Source organism: Ranitomeya variabilis, chromosome 1, assembly GCF_051348905.1.
Source record: "Ranitomeya variabilis isolate aRanVar5 chromosome 1, aRanVar5.hap1, whole genome shotgun sequence".
Taxonomy (NCBI): Eukaryota; Metazoa; Chordata; class Amphibia; order Anura; family Dendrobatidae; genus Ranitomeya; species Ranitomeya variabilis.
Genome location: NC_135232.1, coordinates 587503389 through 587521637, shown reverse-complemented (window position 1 = coordinate 587521637; position 18249 = coordinate 587503389). Strand labels below are relative to the sequence as shown.

Genomic DNA, 18249 nt, shown 5'->3' with positions numbered 1-18249 from the left:
CACACACACTGTATATGCCGTAGGCACCACGCACACACACTGTATAGGCCGTACGCAGCCTCTTCCGTGGTACCACCAGCGGAACACTGTCGCGAACACGCCGCCGCCGGGATCAGCCGAATGATTCACTGACCGCCGCCATGTTTGTACAGGAGGAGCGCATGCACAGTTTTAATGTGACTGCCGTTATCTGTCTGCACAAAGATGGTGGCGGTCTGGGGAAGAGAGAAAGCACAAAGGGGTGAGACAGCTCAAACAGGACAGCACATGGGGGAGAACACAGCACAGGAAGGAGAGTGACAGCAGACAAGGGGTAGACAGGTCAAAGAAGAAAGAGATCACAGATGGGAGAAGTCAGCACATGGGGAAAGAGACAGTGGATAGGTGGGTGAGGACATTGGGGGGGGAGAGATTCAACGTTGCAAACCATAGACGTACCAAATTCTAGGTGTGGCTATTTCAATATTGAGGAGTGTATCATTCTGTATCATTCTGTAATTCTGTATCATTCTGTAATGCTGTAGATAAGCCCCTGATGTATCCTGAAAGATGAGAAAGAGGTTAGATTATACTCACCTGGGTGGGCGGTCCGGTCCGATGGGCGACGCAGTCCGGTCCGGGGCCTCCCATCTTCTTACGATGACGTCCTATTCTTGTCTTCACGCTGTGGCTCCGGTGCACTTTGTCTGCCCTGTGGAGGGCAGAGCGAAGTACTGCAGTGCGCAGGCACCAGGCCTCTCTGACCTTTCCCGCCGCCTGCGCACTGCAGTACTTTGCTCTGCCCTCAACAGGGCAGACAAAGTTCGCCTGCGCCGGAGCCGCAGCATGAATACAAGAAGAGGACGTCATGGTAAGAAGATAGGAGGCATCGTAAGAAGATAGGAGGCCCCGAACCGGACCACGACGCCCATCGGACCGGACCGCAGCGGGACCACCCCTGGGTGAGTATAATCTAACCTCTTTTTCTCATCTTTCAGGATACATCAGAGGGCTTATCTACAGCATTACAGAATGCTGTAGATAAGCCCCTGATGCTGGTGGGCTTAGCTCATCCTCGATTTTGGGGGTGACAGGTTCCCTTTAAACAACAATGTATCTGGGAGATGAAATATAAGGGAGTATTTGCATGTCAAATTCCCATTGATATACCGGTCACAAATATTAAATCTGCAAGTTCCAGCATTTTCATCTGGCCTCCTCTGGTGACTGCAAGAGGATAACAAGTCCTACAACACTGTGGAATAATGCAGCATTCTATTGGAGCAGCAACCATGAGAGAATACAAACTCAGGTATGAACTCAAAGCACAAAGTGCATTATCCATTAAATGACACAAACAGCAAAAAAAGGACGGGAGACAGGCTTCAAAGCACAGGCCTGAAGGGCAGACTGAGTAGGAAGTCCAACACAGACGCTCATTGTGCCCTGGAAACACCCGGCTATCAGGCCACATCCAGTAGATTCTCCACCGATAAACCTCATCTATAATTTATGGCATCTGATAAGATCTGTAAAGTCATCAACACAGGGTTAGGCTCTGTTGACGTTGTGTTTAAGCCCTACATATGCTGGGAAAGTTTCTCCTGCATACATCAAACATAGCCATTGTGTTTTGACCTCCATTGTTGTAGTATACATCATGAATACCTCTAATAGTATAGTAAAGCGTAGCTGACAGTTTTTTCTCCACAGAAGCTTTACTTTTTTTTTTACAATATGTGAAGTACAAGAATCTTCAGAGGTTTACATTTGGCAATACTCCCAACATACACATCTGAAACAATGATGAAAGGTCCCCATAAACATTACATGAAACTCATGCACACCCACCAGGGATGTGTATGGTGGAATCCCAAATGTCCCCCTAACAATGTCAGAAGAGGATTAGGCAAATTGGAATCTCATTGCCCAAGGCTTACTCCTGTCTCCCTCTTGAAAATACATAAGCCAAGTTGTGCGGTTACGTCTATGGTGTAGTCTGCAGTGATAACGGTCTGTGTGCTGACAGCCATCTCTTAGGTACTCATATTAGGAGTAGATGCCAGTTTTTGAATCCCTCAAAAAAAATAAATAAATACTTGAGCAACCAAAGAAAACCCATCCAAGTTCTGGTAGAGCACACAAAATGTATGTCATGGTGCTCTCTGGTTGGTTTCAGACTCCTTGACTCAAGTTCTGTTTCAACCAAACATGTCTACAAGGTAAGGGACTAAATCAAATATTGATAACAATGCACAGTGTCAAATAAAGTAGACACTTGTGCCCACGTACAGGGATTAGATCAAAAGGTCCAGTTCAAGAAAGCATGTGGAACATAGTAGTATTATTATTTATATAACACCATTAATGCCATGGTGCTGTACATGAGAAGGGGTTACATCAAAATACCAATATCACTGACAGTAAACAAACTAACAATGACAGACTGGTACAGAGGGAAGAGGATAAAGAAATGCACATAAGGGAACCAAGAAAAAAATCTAAATCATGTTTTATTAACAAAATTACCGTATGTTATAAAATGCAAATATTATAACCCAAAGCAAAAGGTAATTTGACAGTGAGAGGTACCAAAAGAGTGGAACCGCAGGTCAGAAGACAAAAAAAAAAAAAAAAAAAAGAGGAGGAGAGTTCAAATTGCCTATTTATGATCACATGAATACATCTATATACTGGATAAATGTTAGATCATTATGAATAAGAGATAAGGCCAGTGGTACACAATACGAAAAAAAAATAAAAAAAGAAAGGATCTAATGGCTAAGGAGAACAAAGATGTTTAGTAGTTACCTCAGATCTGCGGTGTCACCACCCCTACGCGTGTTTCGGCTGGAGTGCCTTCTTCTGGGGGTGTGGCATCACTGAGTCTGCGTAGGATTAAATGTCATCTGCCAGCCAATAGGAATTAGTATTAGAATAGATATGTGACTGGTAAAGTATCACCGGCCATAAGTTGGCGCATGCGCCACCACACACCAGGAAGCCCACATCACCAAGGTCATCGTGTGCATGTGACCACGCACGAATGAGGGACAGCCCACATGGTCACATGCGCGGGCCCACAGTCACAAGAGCAATGCAGAGCCAATAGAGACGCCGTTGGCAGCGCCTAGCAACCCAGCGGCAGTGAGCATGCGCACTGGCTGAGAAGCACGGCCAGGTAAGGGACTATCATTTTTTTTTTTATCAACGTTTCATTCAACCTCAATGTTTTATCCTGGGCTGACAGAACGTCAACCACGCATACATTGTCCAAGTCATGTTCATGCCTGTGGGTGCAACTATCATGCAACAAAATTTGAAATGTATGTAGGCTTGACCTTAAAAAACTACTCACAATGGACTTTTGCCACCTGTCCAGAGGATAGATGATAAAGGTCCGATCTCTAAAGGTCTCAGCAACATGAACGGAGCAGCAGTTAGCTCCCTCGACCAAAATTGTGCCGCTAATTATAGACCTGTCTCTAATCTTCCCTTCATCTCTAAACTCCTCGAACGCCTGGTCCACTCCCGTCTTACCCGCTATCTCTCAGATAACTCTCTTCTCGACCTTCTTCAATCTGGCTTCCGCTCTTTACACTCTACTGAAACTGCCCTCACTAAAGTCTCTAATGACCTACTAACAGCTAAATCTAATGGTCACTACTCCATGCTAATTCTCTTGGATCTCTCCGCAGCATTCGACACTGTGGATCATCAGCTCCTCCTCACTATGCTCCGCTCCATCGGCATCAAGGACACCGTTCTCTCTTGGTTCTCCTCCTATCTCTCTGACCGATCCTTCACTGTATGTTTTGCTGGTTCCTCCTCCTCTCACCTTCCCCTTACTGTTGGGGTTCCTCAAGGATCAGTCCTAGGCCCCCTCCTCTACTCTTTGTATACTGCCCCTATTGGACAAACAATCAGTAGATTTGGTTTCCAGTACCATCTCCATGCTGACGACACCCAATTATACACCTCTTCTCCTGCTTTCACGCCGACCTTCTTAGAAAACACCAGTGATTGTCTTACCACTGTCTCTAACATCATGTCCTCCCTCTATCTGAAACTGAACCTGTCAAAAACTGAACTCCTCGTGTTCTCTCCCTCTACTAACCCACCTTTGCCTGACATTGCCATCTCCGTGTGCGGTTCCATCATTACTCCAAAGCAACATGCCCGCTGCCTTGGGGTCATCCTTGATTCCGAGCTTTCATTCACCCCCCACATCCGATCACTGGCTCGCTCTTCTTATCTGCATCTCAAAAACATTTCTAGAATTTGCCCTTTTCTTACTTTCGACTCTGCAAAAACTCTTACTGTCTCACTTATTCATTCTCGTCTGGACTATTGTAACTCTCTACTAATCGGCCTCCCTCTTACCAAACTCTCCCCGCTCCAATCTGTCCTGAATGCTGCTGCCAGGATCATATTCCTCACCAACCGTTACACCGATGCCTCTACCTTGTGCCAGTCATTACACTGGCTACCCATCCACTCCAGAATCCAGTACAAAACTACTACCCTCATACACAAAGCACTCCATGGCTCAGCACCACCCTACATCTCCTCTCTGGTCTCAGTCTACCACCCTACCCGTGCCCCATGCTAATGACCTCAGGTTAGCATCCTCAATAATCAGAACCTCCCATTCCCGTCTCCAAGACTTTACACGTGCTGCGCGGATTCTTTGGAATGCACTACCCAGGTTAATACGATTAATCCCCAATCCCCACAGTTTTAAGTGCAGCGCCCCAGAGTCCTGGTCGTTGCAGTACTGTGGCTCCGCCACTATGGGGAGCCATGGTGCGTCCGATGGCACTGAAGGAGTTCATCTGATCAGGTATCACAGACACCAAGACATTTCACAGCCGGGCCTCCGGGGGGAGCTAAGGGTTCTATTCATTAGGCCACTCCCCACCATAGTGGGTAAACTGGGGGTCAGGCAGGAAGTTAGATCAGAAAGCTGACTGGATTGGACAAAGCAACACCTAGTGGCAGAGGGTGTTGTGGAGGAAGAGACAGTAGGGTCTCTGTCAGGGGTGGGATCCTGACAGAGGCTTGGCATTGGAAAGAACGTAACGGGTCCGCGCCAGCTCCGGGAAGCGGCGGGGCCCAAGAAAGGACTAGAAGCGAGATAGATTGTGCTGAGTGAGAAACGAGATCAAGCGATAGGAGAATTCCAGTAGGGGTCGTGCTGTAAGACCGGAGCAACACCCTACTGAGGCGCACTACCGGTGGCCGGAACGCCGAGGGAGTATTATAACATTCAGCTTCAAGCAATACTCTAAACAGCGGCAGGACAGTCAGTTTAAGGCGGGCTGTCTAACACATATCACCTATGAAGTCTTGGGAGGCAATTGCGGGAGAGGGGCGTCTCTAGGGTCCCGGAAGAACTCCAGGCCTACCCGACAAACGGGTGCCGTTCTAACTGTAACATCAGGAAGGGACGGACGATTAGAAGAACATCATTTAATCGAGTTGTGAGGGAACTTAAGAAACAGACACAACAGTTGTGGGGTACTTTCCGTAAGCACAGCAGGGAAGGACTACAACACATAGCGCTAAGAAGGAAGGCACCGATTTCCACCTGTGAAGAGAACTCTGGAGGTGCCATTGGACCGGCCGGACTTGCGCAGCTTGGTGAACCGTATTCTGGACTGAGGACTCAGAGATCTCCAGTAAAGAGGTAAAGAGACTGCAACCTGGTGTCCTCGTTATTTACCGCGACCTGCACCCCACAACTGCACCGTTACAACACCACTTATTGCACCGGACGTCCCCCACTGACAGACAGGGCCACGGACCGGGTCTAGCCACCGTGACAACTCCCGGACTGAGACCCAGAGGCCCGGCTCCGGGTACCCCTCGGCCCTGCGGCGGTGTGGGGGCGCTCCATAAGCGTGCCCTAAAAACTTTTTCAGACTGGCCTACCGCCTCAATGTATTAACCTAACTATCCCTGTGTGGCCTATTTAAAAAAAACAAAAATACAATCAGGTTCCTCTCATCATGTTCTCATACACTTTATGCAGTTAATAGCCCTCTGTGTCTGTACTGCTACATACTTAGGCTGTTAACTGGTTCATGCAGCTTTACATGAACACCCGATCCTTACACTATGGCTGGTCCAAATAACTAAAGCAATTGTTACCATCCACCTCTCGTGTCTCCCCTTTTCCTCATAGGTTGTAAGCTTGCGAGCAGGGCCCTCATTCCTCCTGGTATCTGTTTTGAACTGTGATTTCTGTTATGCTGTAATGTCTATTGTCTGTACAAGTCCCCTCTAAGTTGTAAAGCGCTGCGGAATATGTTGGCGTTATATAAATAAAAATTATTATTATTATTATTATTATTAGTGTTCTCATTCAATGTAAGAGTCTATGGGACTAATTCAACACCACATAACACAAGGCTATTCCTTTTCCATTATCCCTGTAGACATTGACTTGGACAGCCGTGCAGCCTTTGCCCAGAGAGCAGATTGTCATTCCCTTTCCAGTGGATTGGCGATCACTATCCATTTTAAGAAAATACTTCAGGGTGACAGTACACTAGAGATTTTGATTGTCTAGACCAAATCAGCCTTTTAATTTATGGTCAACCATCAGCATCTTTTCATGACTATCGCGAGAATGAGGCTGACCAAAAGTAGATATCTGAACCACATCATCCACCAGTTAAGATTTTTTTTTCAGTCCTTGTTGGAGTGCTGAAGTTGAGTATTTCAAAAGACAGATCTGCATCTTAACTCAACAGAATACAAAATTAGGCCACCAATCGAAGAACAAATTAAAAAAATGGAAAAAGAAGGCAATGGAACAATGAAAAAAAATGTAAAATAAAGTCAGGTTATACGAAGAGCTACATTCAGAACGAACTAGATCTCAGTTTTATTGTAAGCTACATCAAGTCTGTCTCTTACGGAATGCTTTCGGGGAAGGGAGTGAGAAAGTGAAGGATCACCCCTCCTCTCCACCTCTTTCCTTTCAAACCACAGATCTCCATAACCCATTCAGAGAGCAATAAATTTAATTTCTGGCCAGGGAGGACGGGCATTAGCAATTCTTAAGCCTATTGTCACAACATTATCACCACCCACAGAAAGCACTAAAATATTGTCCTTCTCCACAGGGCTTTTGTTGGCCTTCATCCTAGCCTGAAACTAATAAAATTCGCATAAATCAGTAGGAAAAAAAAATTAGAAAGACGTGAAAACTGAAAACACCCTACTATATAGTGTAAAATTTAAAAAGACATTTAATTTGTTAATATAGGGCAAACCCTGATTTTCTTTTCTTTAGTAAGTTTAGTTCCATCCTAACACAACCTTATTTTGAGTCTCATAGACCCCGATTTGTCATTGCCGCTCCTTCAATTGCTCTTTATTAGTATCTTAAATATACGTTTTCAGCTATTTTTTTAAGCCTTTCTTTTTTACCTCCACCGCTTTGTTTATTTATATATTTTAGATATGTTCATGGAGTATGACATTTTAGGGTGCCTCTGACTCTAGGCCTTCCCTTGGAGTAAGGTTTCTGAAGGAGTTTTTTGAATTTTGTGCATTTTTAGACAATTTTTTTTTTATTTTACAGATTTTGCAACTTTTGCTGCTAAAAAGTCACAAAAAAAATGGATAAAAGGCATAAAAATATCATTTTCTTATTTGTGCCCAAAATTAATAAGCTGCGCGTGCCATTTTGAAAAAAAAATGAGTGACCAACAAATCGTGAAAGATTAAATGGAGCCACAACATTTAGGATGCGAGTGGAAAAGCAATTTGATCCCTATTGCCTCACTTTGTTCATGTGCTCCAAATTTTAAATATTATAAAATGGAATAAAAAAGTAAAAAAAATAAAAATAGAAAACAAGAAATTTTCCTTGCGCTTCATGGTTTGACAATTTCCATTTGAACACAACATAAAAAGGAATAAGAGCATATTTATAAAAAAAAAAGCAAAATTGTAAAAAGGTGGTAAAGTGGTGTTTGAGTTTACATTAAAAAAATCAAATTCTGCAAGAAAAAATGAAAAATTATTAAGATATAAAAAAGTTCACATTTTATTTGAATTTTTTGTTAGATGTTTATATGTTCTTTTTTTTTTTCTGTGACATTGATGTTGAGTGTACGCAGACAAGAGGCGAAAAGCATTACGATAAACAGTCGTATGTCATGGGAGATTTTTTTTTTTTCACCCTGTCTGGAACAGTACACTGTGAGAGATTTATAAGCCATCCATGTATATGCATTGCCAGAACAGTTGCAACCTCAGCCTTAAACAATGGCTAGGGTTCAGGAATTTTTGCAGCTCCTATTTTGGGATTTATTTTTCTATTTTTTTTCATGCTCATTTTTATATAAAAATTCGATCACATTTTGTAAGTGGCAGTAGACGCAAACTGAGCCGAGAAGCAACCTAGCTGGCGGGAATCATTAAATGTGGTAGATTATAGAAAGGGTCCATTAATATTCACGCCTACCAATCCCAGAAGGACTATTACCGGTTTAGGGGGAAATTATTTTATATCCAGCGCGGGGTGAAAAATTTCTATTATCTTGTTTCAAAAAAATATCACGTTGGGTGGGTGGAAGGAGGGAATCGTTTTTTGTCACTTTTGTAAAACAAGATTTCAAGGATTTTGATGGCGTAAGCCTCAGACGGCCCTGGGGAGCCAGCCTGGCACATTGTAAATAATTGATAAAGGCGATCCTGTACGAGTAATAAATCTTACTGAAAGACCCCAGAACACAGGATTATGGGAAAATTCAGAGGAAAGATGAAAAGTCTTTTGTCTCACACAATACAGAATCTCAATAAACAGTGGCATTGTGTCATCTCTGAAGCCCGACACGCCAAGTAACTGGCAACTAGAAAGAAAATAAAAAATAATTTACTTAACCAGTTCAGGACTGAGCTATTTCCCCTTGTTCCTGATAAAGCATATTTTTAACATTTTCAGCACAGCTTAAAAAACTTAAAAAAAATTCTCATTTGGCTATTCAAATCTTTTTTCCTTAACTTTTCATATTCCTTGTTTTGCTGATTTCAGGGAAAATTTAAAAGAAAAATAGGAAATACAGGTCTGTTTTTCACATTTTTATTTTATCATCACAAAGTTGTTCCCTTTTTGTATTTGTATACATTGGACATGATTTTTTTTTTAGGGTTTTTTACAAGGAGGAGCTATAAACAGCGATTCGGACTGGTGGAGATTTTATTTTTATTTTTTACTTACCGGTATTTACTATACACACTGTGAACCCCCATAAAAGGTCTTAAAAGACTTTTGTGGGGGCATTTGAACATAATACATTATTTTCATTATCGATTTACCCTGTAACTGGGGCTTTTTCCAGCTACAGGGAAAATTTACCCACCTAACATCATAGCAGAGTTGATGGAGCCTCCAATTAGCTTGCCCTCCCTGTACACGGTGATCCCATGATCCATAGTCCAGAAGAGGGATCGCTGTCAGTGCTTACTAATATGTACACACGCTTCAACAAGGACAGCAATCAGGATGACAGACATGGTAATAAACCAAGCTTACCTTTCCTAAGGGAATTTGACCATCTAAGCTCTCCACCCCCACATCTGTACATTATTACTCAAGCTGCTTACTATGCAGTGATGTTCTACAGCGTCAGTGCAAAGTAAAGTGTGGACCTCTCAGACATTTCAAGTCTATGGCTGATCCAGAAGTACAGAAAAAGGAAACAGTTCATTATTTGTTTTTTGTTCTCGTCGTCCTTTTTAAAAGGATTTCTATCAAAATACATTAATAAAAAAAAACAAAAAAAAAACTATAGAACAAAGGGCAAAGAAAAAAAGTGAAAAATATGCACCAAAACGGCATTTTCTGAACAAGTCTTTACTGGAAAGAATTTTTATATATACACCAATTTGGGCTACAGAAAACACTGGGGCTCCATGGGTTCTCCAGTGTTTTATGGCTTTCTCTCCTCATTTCTGTGGCTAATCCGTGATGTGCTATCACTATCTAGATTGACTCCAAAATGGCTGCTGTATCCCCCTGCTTCGGCTTTTATACAGGCTATGATAATCTTTCCTAATTGGCTATGTTACTCCATGTTATTTGAGAACTACAAGGAAATATGGGAATCCCACCAGATTGCAACAGTGTTCAAGTGATCCTTCTATGGTTGATGCATTCTGAAAAAAGGTACCAGCCATTTGAAGGAAATTGCCAGTTCCATCTAATTCCTAAAAATTCAGCTTAAATTCGATTTGTATTCAAACTATCCGCTCTTACCAAACAAAATCTCATAGGAATATGTGAGATAGTCGATTTTTGGTCAGGAACTTTCTCGAATCGCAAATCATGGATGCGTGAATCCATCCTTGCCTGCAATTCCCACCTCACACCAAAGCACCATTAATAAAGAAGCAGGAATCTCAGTAACTCTTTTACAAAGGTGGTAAAACACTTAAAGGAATTGCACGGGGATCTCCCAACAGTGCGGTATTGTATGAAGTAACAATAAAGACACATAATTCATAGTGAGCCAATAAAACACAGCCCTGCCAGCAGCCACCTGGAGAACCAAGACCAGAACCTTCAGCCATCACGTCCTAAATCAATCAGAGAAATTCTGTAGCTACTGGTGTATAACAACGCCAAGGCTGCCAGGTTAGAATCTGGTATTGTTCTACTATTAAATTCATTCCAGCACCCGGGGGTATGAACCTTTCACCCTCATTGAAAACACAGTGGCAGCGATTGTACAAACTTTACTACTTTTTGGTATTTTAAGTCTCATCCATAAAGAGAAAAAAAAAATCTAAAAAGAAAAAAAAATGTGAAGTGCTGGTCAGGAAAATAATTCATACTGGACTAAAATTTATCCACCTTTTAAAAAACATGCTTTCAAATAGGACAGAGACAAAAACGTGTAACTGCAAATTTTACAAAATTACTAGCCAACTGAACTTCCCTGCCCTTGTCAATCTTTTCTCCAACACAGTAGGCTCCACAGTTTGTGCCCGCACTGTAAGCGATGTCATCACCTTCACCTGTCACAGAACCACTGCGGCTTGTGATTAGCTGCAGCGGTAAGGTGACACTAACAGAGGTACTGGATTTTTCTCTGATGATGCACTGTTGAAGTCACCTGACTCCTGCAGCCAATCAGTGGCCAAAAAGGGCCAGTGCATGTGAATGGTGATGTCATCACTTTCGATGCTGGCACAAACTGTAGAGGGGCCGCAATGGATCCACGGGAATGACAGAAACTGAATATGGCACATTTTGTTATTTTCACAGAATCCAGAATAGTGTTTAGCCCTGACAACCTCTTTTATACTATTTCTTGAACTCTAAACTTGAAACTAGGATAAGAAGGACTACCAACATGTGATTTTGTAGGTCTTGAGAGGATAAACAAAAAAAGTTTTGTAGGTCTAGGAGGTAATGTTCCTCCTTGGGGCGAGTGCAAAATGATTCTGTAAATCGAAAGGGAGAAGGGAGTTAGTCTTCCTCCTAGTTCCTGATTATGTAGGTAGTCTTATAGGCCAGGCAATGCTTCACAGGAAAAAATTGATATTCATTCTCCTCTAGATGAAAATTTATGCACTGTTCTAATACCTTGACAGCTGCACACAATCAAATTCCAAGTATTGGATGGTCTAGTCAAATCAAAGACAAATCAGTGTGCCGTCAAAATGATATCCAGCTGAAGACCACTGTTGCAGCGTATTGATCCCTTAAGAGGAGTTGGGTACTGAAGTCGGGAGACGTTGGCCAATAGCTTCTTTTTGTGGGGTCCGCATACTGATATAGGGAGAAATTTTGTATAGTTGGTCTAATGATAGGGGAAGCTGTAATGAGCAAACCCAGACACCAGATACATGGATATTTGCCGAGATCCTCGATGTTGACCTTTTCCTTCCAGCTCATCACGCGTTTTCCAGACATAATTCAGATCCTGTGTACCTTGCACACAGCATTTATTAGCAAACTTGCACAGTAAATGACTCGTGTCGGGAGACCAACATATAGGCCAGGTTTAAATTTTCTTGTCACTGCAGAAAAGGTTAAGTCTTGAAGAATGGGATTTTAAAAAAATGGGCAAAATTTGACGCAGAATATCACAATTTTTTCTGTAATTTTTCCTTAGACTAGAAGTCATTCTAGGAAAACATTCTATTAAATTGACATTATGGTTTGGGAAGGCAAACTTTTTTTGGGCAAAGAACCAATATTTTTACCAAATACATTTAAATACTACAAAAATATCTGGATGGGGGGCCAATTTGGTCACTCAACTTCAGACAAGAATATCAACTTATCCTTACGCGTCCTCTGAAAATTTCTCTGAACCTGACCTTGTCCTCGATAATTACGACCAATTACCCAACAAGCCTGCAGAATGATATTATCCAGCGTCTGCCATTGCCCCTGACATGATATACATAAAACAGAGTTCCCTGGACAAAAACAGTAATCAGAAAAAAAAAGTCTCTTGGGTAATAAACCACAGCAGAAACATCAATAGATCTATAGAGTGTCAATCATATGCAATCATTTTTTTTTTTTTTTAGGCTTACAGACTCTAGACTGGGTCCACGTACAGAACTTGAGATTGAGGGCCAACAAGAAAAGATGATAGATGGAAATATAGTATTGAAAGGAAAGTTCTGATATAGCGAAAGGTTAACACATCAAGTCCATAAGTTAAGATTTACATAACCTAACTTCCTCTGAAAGGGTTTTGGCATCACTACGAATAGACTTTGAGGAGAGATGATAAATAAGCTATCTTACACAGGCTCTTGTCTTCGAAGCCATTTGACAGAATAAAGTTCAAAGGCTCCTTTAACAGGCCAATTGAAAGGATACCCATAAACCATTAGATATATCACAAGTATGGATAACTGGTCAAAACATCTACCCCAAAAATATTTCAGGCAAAAATGATCCACAACAATCAAGTTGGCCATACACATGAAATCAACGATGGCCAAAAATTCATTTCAGCACAAGGTCAACTTTTCTGACAAACCTCATACATATGAGCACTCGGCTGAAAGTTCAAATATTTTCAAAGAGCAAAGGCGATAAACTGTTCCCGAGTCTATCTTCCTTGAATACAAAGAATCGCTTTAGAATTCCACCACCCCATGCTTCTGTTGCACAAAAGCTTTTATACCAGAAAAGTGCTGCAAAAGGTTGAAAAAAAATGGCAATGTTTGGCGTTTACACCCCAATTTGAACCAGCACCACCTAAATGGGCCAAGCTGGGGAGCAGCTGGAGAAGGAAATGACATGGCCACACCTCTCCATCCTGTTCAATGGTTCTGGCATTTTGTATGGCAGGAATGTAGACAGATGTAGTGCCTGTCTTATTGAATTTGTCCTATCAAGCACGTCTCATTCAGACCACCACATTCTGATCGGTATAGAAAAGCAAGAATCTGTAGATGGGTGTCTGGCTTGGCCAGCATCTCTGGTCATGTCGCATAGGTCAGACAGTGGCTTATATTGTAGTTACCTACAACAGGTGGTACTAGCAAGATTTCTTCTATCCCATTGGCAAGAAAAGTCTATCACTTTTTTTTCCCTATGCAGCAATGACTAGAAGACTAAGAAGACTACTGGTCTCCTAAATACACACGTAGTCTAAATTGTTGGTACCCCTCGTATAGTAACAGAAAAACCCAAACTGGTCACAGAACTAACTTGAATCTGACAAAAGTAATAAATAAAAGATCTATACAAATGAAAGTCAGACATTGCTTTTCAACCATGCTTCCACAAAATTAAAATAAAACTCATGAAATAGGCCTGGACAGAAATGAAGGTACCCCTGAAAATAATGTGACAAAAGGGACATGTTAAATCATGGTGTGTCCACTAAGTAGCATCACAGGTGTCTACAATCTTAGAATCAGTGAGTGGGCCTGTATATAAGGCTGCAGATACTCACTGTGCTGTTTGGCGACATGGTGTGTATCACACTCAACATGTACCAGAGGAAGCGAAGGAAAGAGTTGTCTCAGGGGATTAGAAAGAAAATTATAGACAAACATGTTAAAGGTAAAAGTTATAAGACCATCTCCAAGCAGCTTGATGGTCCTGTGACTACAGTTGCACATATTATTCAGAAATGTAAGATCCATGGGACTGTAGCCAACCTCCCTAGACATGGCCGCAGGAGGAAAATTGATGACAAATCAAAGAGACGGATGGTAACAAAAGAGCCAAGAAAAACTAGTAAAACAGATTAAAGGTGAACTTCAAGCTCAAGGGACAAAAGTGTCAGATCGCACCATCCATCATTGTATGACCCAAAGTGGACTTCATTGGAGACTGCCAAGGAGGACACCATTGTTGAAAAAAATCATAAAAAAAAGAGACAGGAATTTGTCAAACTACATATTGACAAGCCACAAAGCTTCTGGGAGAATGTCCTATGGACAGATGAGACAAAAATGGACCTTTTTGGCAAGGCACATCAGCTCTATGTTCACAGAAGTAAAAATGAAGCATATCAAGAAAAGAACACTGTCCCTACTGTGAAACATGGAGGAGGCTCTGTTATGTTCTGGGGCTGCTTTGCTGCATCTGTCACAGGGTGTCTAGAATCTGTGCAGGGTACAATGAAATCTCAAGACTATCAAGGGATTCTAGAGAGAAATGTGCTGCCCAGTGTCAGAAAGCTTGGTCTGAGTCTCAGGTCATGAGTCTTGCAACAGAATAATGACCCAAAACACAGCTAAAAACACCCAAGAATGGCTAAGAGGAAAACATTGGACTATTCTAAAGTGGCCCTCTTTGAGCCCTGACCTGAATCCTATTGAGCATCTTTGGAAAGAGCTCAAACATGCCATCTGGAAAAGGCAACCTTCAAACACAGAGACAACTGGAGCAGTTTGCTCTTGAGCAGTGGGCCAAAATACCTGATGAGAGGTGCAGAAGTCTCATTGACAATTAGAGGAATCATTTGATTGCAGTGATTGCCTCAAATGGTTGTGCAAATACTAAGTTAAGGGTACCATCCAGGCCTATTTCTTTGTTTTATTTTAAATTCCGTGGAAGCATGGTTGAAAAGCAATGTCTGACTTTCATTTGTTCATTTTCATGGATTTTTTTATTTATTATTACTTTTGTCAGATTCAAGTTCTTTCTGTGACCATTGTGGGGTTTTCTGTCATTAAACGAGTAGTAACAACTACGGTATTTACCACATGTGTAAGAGCCAATGGCCCTCCAGACTGACAACTGTTGGGCTTCAGGAAGTGTTAAATAAGAGACCATAACAAATAAAACTAGGTAAGTCCGACAAAACACGACTTAGACCCTGGATATCACCCAGTCCACATCTAAATCTAGAGAATAGGGTACCTCATATTAAAGACAGGCCTTCACATCATTAAAAATACTCATGCTAGGAAAAACAACACCACTAGGGAAGGCGGCCAACTCTTGTTTTGGTTCTCCTTGGTTTCGTAATTTCATGATCGTCGTAAAAAGAATGAATTTAGGAAAGGCCTAACCAAAGTTTGGGACCAATTTTGTCACACGTCTCTTTGAAATTTGAGGTAATGTGAAAGCATTCACCCAACCAGTTACTCTTCGACTGACAAACTGGAAACCCTTAACTCTATAATCCAGGATTTTTAAGAGTCATCACTCCCCAAGTTTATCCCACAACGAAGAATCTCCATATTAAGAGATATAAGAAAACAAAAAATACATTGAAGCTGTGCATCTAATTCTTTCCATCAAATGACTAACCCCCTTAGAGTATGATCCATAATTATGAAGAGATTTAAGAATTACAAGAGCGCAAATAATGCAGTCTAGCCAAAAATCCTCTCTGTAAAGAGATGATTTGCTACATGGAGAATTAAGACTGTGATGATCTCGTTGTGGCAATCAAGTCTTTCAGTGAATGCTCTTCTGATTAATCCCAGGCCTGTTGCTACCTGTCTATAGCTTCTGTTTAAGAGAGAGGGCCAAAAAGAAGAAAAAAAAAAATGAGATGTGGGGGTTTTAATGGGTCTACACTGATATTTATTGAAAAGTTACCATGTGCCAATTTGTGTTGGGTCATTTTCTCCCTTTTCCTGCATTCAGAACTAAAAAAAATTGTTTCAATCTTTGTAAAAATTGTTTAATAAATGTACAATTTATTCATGGTAATGTTGATACAAAATTTCTTTCAAGTTTTATGTGGTTTAATTGCCAGCGTTCTCCTGAATACGGCGAGGTTTTTCTTTTTTCAGTGCACCTCCCCGTTCCGGAGATATGTCCACTTCTTCCTTGTAAGTAAATATAGTTTTATTTATCCTAGTGGGCATACCCCTCAACAGTTCTTTGTGGGTGCTTTCTTGAGGACTACGCCCACTTCGCTAGATATACTAAATTTACTTTAAAAGGAGCCATATCTTAGGAATGGAGAGGCGCAGGAAGAAAAGAAAAACATCGCCGGATTCGGGAGAACAGCGGGATTTATGGGCAGCACGGTGGCTCAGTGGTTAGCATTGCAGCGCTGGAGTCCTGGGTTCGAATCCCACCAAGGACATCATCTGCAAGGAGTTTGTATGTTCTCCCCGTGTTTGCGTGGGTTTCCTCTGGGTTCTCCGGTTTCCTCCCACATTCCAAAGACATACTGATAGGGAATTTAGATTGTGAGCCCCATCGGGGACAGCGATGATAATAATAATTTAAGAAACCGGCATAGGATTATGTGGGGTGCCAGTAAAAAAAAAAATTAAGTTAGCAAAATTTGCAAAACAGTATTACAAAAAAAAAGGCTAAATTCTGTTAAATCGATTAGGAATGTCAAGGGATTTTGACTGGTTTCCTCATTAAATGTAGCAAGTGGTCACAAAAGGCAACATGTAGCCAAGGACAGAGCCATTTCAACCTGCTGTCCTGTGGAGAGCAGCCAGCTGCCTCCAGCACACTAAAACCATTTTGTGTAATCCATCATCCTCCCATGCAAAGTCCAGATATCAGATGATGACCCCTGAAGAAGCTCCAGCCCCTCACCCAACGCTCTCTCTCCATGGGACTCCTGCTTGTAACATACACAAGGAGATCAGCCAGACAAGATGAAAGGAGCGTCACAATGAAGTCCTGCACCCCCTACACAAAATTTGGTTAACCCAGAACACAAGGGAGACAATTTAAAAAACAGGCTGTATAAACAAACAGTGCAGTTGTATACAGCTTGTTCCTGTAACTCCCAGAAATCTGTGCCAAGGGAGGAACCTCACATACTGTAAGTGACAAATTTTATCAAATGGCCACCAGATGAGTTGAATTTTCAATAGATTGTTGGGAAAAAAACAGAAATGTGTATTTTTTGCTATTTCTTGGTATTTTTTTCCCATATCACTATCTGTATTAACCATAAAAAATTTAAATTGTTGCAAATCTCACACTTTTGTTTGACTAACTTTCAATTCTTCCACGAAATGCACGTGAACATTAGCAGCAATGAACAGACTCCACCCCTATCTTTTATAAGTGAAGCATCTAATGAGCATGTGAAAAAGTCATTGGGAAGGAAGTGGAAGGTGTGAAATTGCCCATTGTGATTGGTGGATCCTGTGTCATGAGTAGCATATAGTGGAGGTATCAGTCACTGTAGTCCTGCCTGTGATAAGGAAACTTCTGAAAAGGTTTCCTGAAAAGGCAGCAAGAGCCCCAGCAGTCAGTGTAAACATTGCAAGATAAATCATTTTGTTTTCTTTAATACAGATCATGCTATGAAAAAAAAAAAATTGCCAACAATTTTTAAGTAATAGATTCAAAACTATAAACATCATCAATAAAACCCAATACTTCGCATAAAAGTGAAATTTCCTTTAACCAGAATAAAATGGGCGTATGCAGACTATATTATATACATACACATATTGTATTCTATCATATTTTCCTGTATTCTTTTTCTTTTTTTATGTATCTGAACTTTAGACATCAACTTTAATTTTCCTCAGAGACCGGAAACAAAGCTACGCAGGCCCGCTGCATGTATGCCAGTGAAAATGTCATGCTGTTCTGCAAGAGATCACAGCGAGGGGCCTGTAATGAAGCAGGACAGCTCTGACACCAGGTAAAGATGGAGACTGTGACAGATCCCAGTAGTGCGCTTGTCTAAATGGACACCAAACGAAAGCCCTGTGAGCATTACAGTCCTAAGCAGTGCACCCTGCACACACAACCTCTACAAGTCTCCATTATGTAAAGGTTCAGACAACACAAAAATCCAGAAAAAAAAAGTTTTGAAGTGTGTT

The 18249-nt window shown here is 41.5% G+C and overlaps 1 protein-coding gene across 3 annotated transcripts in view; it reads right to left on the bottom strand.

Moving 5' to 3' along the window:
- The window catches only part of VANGL2 (VANGL planar cell polarity protein 2), a 129966-nt gene that overhangs the window by 75348 nt on the left and 36369 nt on the right, over positions 1 to 18249 (bottom strand). Inside the window, exon 1 of one of the 3 annotated variants that reach the window (XM_077258066.1) lies at positions 13929 to 13984. The exons of 1 other annotated variant lie outside the window; for it this stretch is intronic. The gene's annotated coding sequence lies outside the window, so the exon portion shown is untranslated. Of the gene's footprint in view, positions 1 to 2790; positions 3226 to 13928; positions 13985 to 18249 lie in introns of those variants that run through there. One more of the 3 variants, XM_077258056.1, reaches the window with a different exon arrangement.